We start from the raw sequence: 6,335 nt of genomic DNA, 5'->3' as shown, positions 1-6,335 counted from the left end.
AGTATTGGTCCGATCCACTCAGCTTTTGCTCATGGGATAATCAGCTTCATCCCAGAAATCCACACAGTCAACCTCCTCTGAATTGCCTCTGATGCCAATACCAAAACCTGTCTCAGTACTCCAGATATAGTTTCACCAAGTCCTGTATAGTTGTAGTACAGTTTTTATGCTCTATCTCTTTGCAATCAAACCCAAGGATCCAGTTATTTTCCTAATTACTTGCTTACATGTACATTACAGTAACTTTCTATATTCAAGTAAGAGGAAGGAAAGATCCATTTGTCCAACCAACACACGTCATCAAGTTATACCACATGGAAACAGGCCCTTCGGCCCAACATCCATGCCAGCCAAGATGCCTACCTCAGCTAGTCCCTATTGCCCGCATTTGGTCCATATCCCTCTAATCCTCTCCTATCCATGTACCTGTCCAAATATTTTTAAACGTTGTAATTGTACCTGCCTCTACCACTTCCTCTGGCAGCTCGTTCCACATAGCCACCACCATCTTGGTGAAAAACTTGCTCCTCAGATCCTCTTTAAATCTTTCCCCTCTCACCTTAAACCTGAACTCTATAGAATTAGACTCCCCTACCCTGGGAAAAAGACTGTGTGCGTTCACTTTATCTATGCCCCTCATGATTTTATAAACCTCTATAAAGTCACCTCTCAGCCTCCTTCACTCCAGCGAAACCAGTCCCAGCCTATCCAGCCTCTCCTGATAACTCAAGCCCTCCAGACCCGGCAACATCCTGGTGAATATTTTTGCATGCTCTTTAGAGTAATTACATCCTTTCTGTAGCTGAGGAGGACGAGATCACAGTGAGGGTGACTTGGAGGAATGTTCTTTGTGCAAACCAAGCGGATTGCGGACTAGGACACACTGAAGATCCCGTAATTCTCAACCGGCTCCCAATAAAGCAGATTAGATCTTGTCCCGTCCTCTGAACTGCCCCCAGTCCCAGCATGATATAGAGCTAATTTGCTCAGGGGAAATCAGAGCAGAGGAGGCGAGTGCTTTTACAATTTTACCTCCAGCTTTTATGATTTAAAAGTAATTTAAGTAGCCTCGCTGGTAAATCCGTCATTGAGTGTGACAGAAATGCACAAATTAAATTTAATCAAAATAACCACTTACCTACATGTCAGGCTCTGTTATTCAAATAGCTGGGACCTGCTGGATGAGAACTTCAATTTCATTTCATTCCACGGCACTGAAATATTTTTCATGTCGTGAATGAATAGCTGTCAAAACGTTATTAGGCAAGTCATCAATCTGCTACTAGCTTGGGGACAAGCTTCAATGCTCCTTAAAGGTGACAAGCAAAGTAGGGTTTATTGGAGATTAGAGTAAATAAGGAGTTGGCAGAAAGAGATGAAGAAGTAATGGTTTAGTGGTAATGTGCGATACTGCTTGCATTTCTATAGCACCTTTCACAACTTCCTTTAAAGTGCTTAAAGTCAACAAAGTACTTTCGAAGTGTGGTGATTTGCAACGTAGGAGCCATTGGAGGTGATTTGCAATAGCAAGTCGCTCAAAACAGCAAAGAGCTAAATAACCAGATTACCTGTCTTTAGTGTGGTTGATTGAGAGGTATCATTGGCCAGAAGAAATCTATGTCCATCCTTCCAGTTAGAGTCATAGAGTAATACGGCCCTTCTGCCCAACTCATCCATGATGACCAAGATGCCCATCTGTCCGCATTTGGCCCATATCCCTCTAAACCTTTCCAATCCGTGTACCTGTCCAAGTGCCTTTTAAATGTTGTTATTGTACCTGCCTCAACCACTTCCTCTGGCAGTTTGTTCTATATACGGACCACCCTTTGTGTGAAGAAGTTACCCCTCAGGTCCCTTTTAAATCTTTTCCCTCTCCTTAAATCTATACCCTCTGGTTTTTCATTCCTTTTCCCTGGGAAAAAGACTTACCTTATCTCTGCCCCTCATGATTTTATACACCTCTATAAGGCCATCCCTCAGTCTCCTACATTCCAATGAAGTCCCAGCCTGCCCAACCTCTCCCTGTAACTCAGGTCTTCAAGTGTCTCTGCCAAACATGATGCCAAATTAAACAAAATCCCTTCGGTCTGCATATGATCCATATCCCTCCATTCCCTGCATATTCATGTGTCTAACAGCCTCTTAAACCCCACTATTGTATCCATCTTCACCACCATCCCAGGCACCCACCACCCTCAGTGTAAAAGACTTGCCCCGCACATCTCGAACATAGAACATAGAACAGTACAGTGCAGCACGGGACCTTCAGCCCACGATGTTGTGCTGACTTATATAAACACCTAGTCCTTGATCAGTCTAACCCTTCCCTCCCTAACCCTACACAGCCCATAACCCTCCATTTTTTCTTATACCCATGTGTCTATCTAAGAGTTTTTTCAATATCCCTGTTGTATCAGCCTCCACCTCCACCCCCGGTAGTGCGTTCCAGGCACCCACCACTCTCTGTGTAAAAAACCTACCTCTGACATCTCCCCTAAATGTTCCTCCTTTGACCTTAAACGGATGTCCTCTGGTATTGACCATTGCCACCCTGGGGAAAAGGTGCTGGCTGTCCAATTTATCTATGCCCCTCATAATCTTACACACCTCTATCAAGTTGCCCATCAGCCCGCATTGCTCCAAAGAGAAAAGTCCTAGCTCACTCAACCTAAAGACATGTTCTCTAATCCAGGCAGCATCCTAGTAAATCTCTGCACTCTCTCTAAAGCTTCCACATCCTTCTGATAATGAGGCTATGAGAACTGAACACAATACTCTAAGTGTGGTCGAACCAGAGTTTTATAGAGCTGCAACATTACCTCGCGGCTCTTGAACTCAATACCCCGACTAATGAAGGCCAACACTCCATACGCCTTCTTAACAACCCTATCAACCTGCGTAGCAACTTTGAGGGATCTAAGGACTTGGACCCCAAGATCCCTCTGTTCCTCCACACTGCTAAGAATCCTGCCATTAACCTTGTACTCCGATTTCAAGTTCGTTCTTCCAAAGTGTATCACTTAACACTTGCCCGGATCGAATGCCATCTGCCACTTCTCCACCCGACTCTGCATCCTGTCATCCTGTTGTAACCTACGACAACCTGCTACACTATCCACAACACCTCCAACCTTTGTGTCATCCAAGTGTCCATGGATCCCATGCCTCATGACTTTCTGGATGAGCCTACCATGTGGAACCTTGTCAAACATTTTACTAAAGTCCAGAAACACCACATCCACTGTTCTACCTTCATTAGAAGAATCATCTCCAATAGTTTACCCACCACTGACGTAAGACTCACTGGTCTATAATTCCCAGGATTATCCCTATTATCTTTCTTGAACAAGGGAACAATATTTGCCATCCTCTGGTACCACCCCTATGCCAGGGAGGACACAAAGATCATTGTCAACGCCCCAAAAATCTCTTCCCTCATTTCCCATAGTAACCTAGGGTATATCCTGTCCAGTCCCAGGGACTTACCTATCCTAATGTTTTTCAGAAGCTCCAACACTACCTCTTTCTTAACCTTAACATGCTCCAGCACATTAGCCTGTTTTATGCTGACCTCACATTCGTCAAGATCCCTCTCCTTAGTGAACATTGAAGCAAAATATTCATTAAGGACCTCCCCTACCTCTTCTGCCTACAGGCACATGTTTCTCCCTTTGTTCTCAAGTGGTCCTACCCTCAATCCAGTCATCCTCCTGTTCTTCACGTATGTGTAGAACATCTTGGGGTTTTCCTTAATCCTACTCACCAAGGCCTTCTCATGTCCCCTTCTAGCTATCCTAAGTCCCTTCTTAAGCTCCTTCCTGGCTACTTTATAATTCTCAAGAGCCCTGCCTAATTTTTGCTTCCTAAAACTTCCTTCTTCCACTTGACTAAATGTTTCACCTCTCTTGTCAACCATGGTTCCTTCACCCTACCATTCTTTCCCTGTGTCAGTGGGACAGACCTATTCTGAGCACCAAGCAAGTGGTCCCTAAACAGTCTCCACATTTCTGCTGTGCATTTCCCTGAGAACATCTGCTCCCAATTTACGCTCCCAATTTCCTGCCTATACCGTCATAATTAGCCCTCCCCCAATTAAAAAACGTTCCCATATCGTCTCTCCTATCCTTATCCATGGCTATGCAAAAGGTCAGAGAGTTGTGGTCACTATTTCTGAAATACTCGCCCACTGAGAGGTCTGTCACCTGACCAGGTTCGTTGCCTAGTACTAGATCCAGTATGGCCTTTCCTCTAGTTGACCTGTCCACATATTGTGTCAGTAAGGAGTTTGTACATTCTCCCTGTGTCTGCGTGGGTTTCCTCTGTGGTCCGGTTTCTTCCCACATTCCAAAGACGTACGGGTTGGGAAGTTGTGGGCATGCTATGTCGGCGCCGGAAGCGTGGTGACACTTGCGGGCTGCCCCCAGAACACTCTATGCAAAAGATGCATTTCTCTGTGTGTTTCGATGTAGATATGACTAATAAAGATATCTTATCTTATCTTTTGCACCTTTCCAAAATCTGCCTACTTATCTGCTCCTCAGTGTCCCAGTAGCTACTGGGGCCTATAGAATACTCTCAATAGGGTGATTGTTCCCTTACTGTTTCTAAATTCCACCCACACTGACTCAGTGGACAAACCCTCCCCAATGTCCTCCCTTTCTGCAACTGTGATACTATCCCTGATTAGCAATGCAACTTCCCACTCCCTCCCTATCCCTTTTGAAATGTCTAAACCCCAGAACATCAAGCAGCCAATCCTGTCCTTGCAACAGCTAGGTCTCTGTAATGGCCACAACATCATAATTCCATGTACTGACCCATTCCCTAAATTCATCACCTTTATTATTAATACTTCTTGCATTAAAGTAAATACATTTCAACCCATCCAACTGACGAAAATTGGTAAATTGGTTTATTATTGTCACATGTACCGAGTTACAGTGAAAAACTTTGTTTTGCATGCCGTCCATACAGATCATTTCATTACAACAGTGCATTGAGGTAGTACAAGGCAAAGCACTAATAGAATGCAGAATAAAGTGTTAGTTACAGATAAAGCACTGTGCAGGCAGAGAATAAGGTGCAAGGCCACAACAAGGTAGATTGTGAGGTAAAGGGTCTATCTTATTGTAGTAGGGGACTGCTCAATAGTCTTATAACAACAGCTATCTTAGAATAGCAGCGAGCAGGTCTAGTAGCATCTGTGAGGGGGAAAGAATTGTTGACATTTCAGGTCGAAACCCTGCATCAGGACTATGGTGAGAGTGACTGCCCTTGATATCGATAAAACACTTGACTGACTGTGGCAATACATGAGTACTGATATAGCTGAATCAAAATGAGAATAGAGGAAAATTATTCTCATGCTTGGAACCAGACCTCTCACAAAGGAAGATGTTTGTGGTTCTTCGAGGTAAATCATCCCGGATCTAGAATATCACTGCAGGATTTCCTTGGGGCAAGAGTTGTAGAATATGGCTTCAGCTAAATCATCAATGATCTTTCTGTGCTGAATGTTTGCTGATGTTCAATGTTATTCGCAATCCTCAGCAGATGAAGCAGGCTATGTCTGCAAGCAGAAAGATATAGACAACATTAAGGGCTGATAAGTGGCAAGTGACACTCATGCTTCAAAAGTGCCAGGCAATGACTAACTTCAACAAGAGAGTCATAGAGTCATACAACATGGAAACACGCCCTTCGACCCAACTCGTCCATGCTGTCTAAGATGCCCATCTAAGCTAGTCCCATTTGCCTGCATTTGGCCCAGAGTCTGATCACTTACCATCACAGAATCCTTCACCATCAACATCATTGAGCAGAAACTCACCTGGATTAACCACATAAATACTGTGACTACAACATTAGGTCATAAAGTGGGTAGCCCATGGTGAGAGACTCACCAAGTCTGGGGTGTGATGGAATGCTCTCCACTTGCCTGGATGGTACAGATCCAATAACTCTCAACACAACCTAGGATAAAACAGACCACTTGATTGGCACCCCATCAACCAAGTTAACTTTTCATTCTCTCCACCTATTGGAGTGGCCTAGGTGAGTAAATGTAGTGCATTCTGAAGATGGTATACCATGCACCTCCCAAACTTACAAAGGACATCATACACCATTCTGACTTGGAAATGCATTGATGGTTCTTCATTGCCACTGGGTCTAAATCCTACCCATTATCACTGTGTAAGTGCCTTCACTAGAAAGAATGCAGAGGTTTAAGTAGACAGCTCCAACCACCTTCTTATAGAGTCATCGAGTTATATAGCATGGAAAACACCCCTTTGGCCCAACTCATCTACGTTGACTGTTGCCTAACTGAGCTA

Source organism: Pristis pectinata, chromosome 1, assembly GCF_009764475.1.
Source record: "Pristis pectinata isolate sPriPec2 chromosome 1, sPriPec2.1.pri, whole genome shotgun sequence".
Classification (NCBI taxonomy): domain Eukaryota; kingdom Metazoa; phylum Chordata; class Chondrichthyes; order Rhinopristiformes; family Pristidae; genus Pristis; species Pristis pectinata.
Note: the sequence above shows the minus strand (reverse complement) of the source record.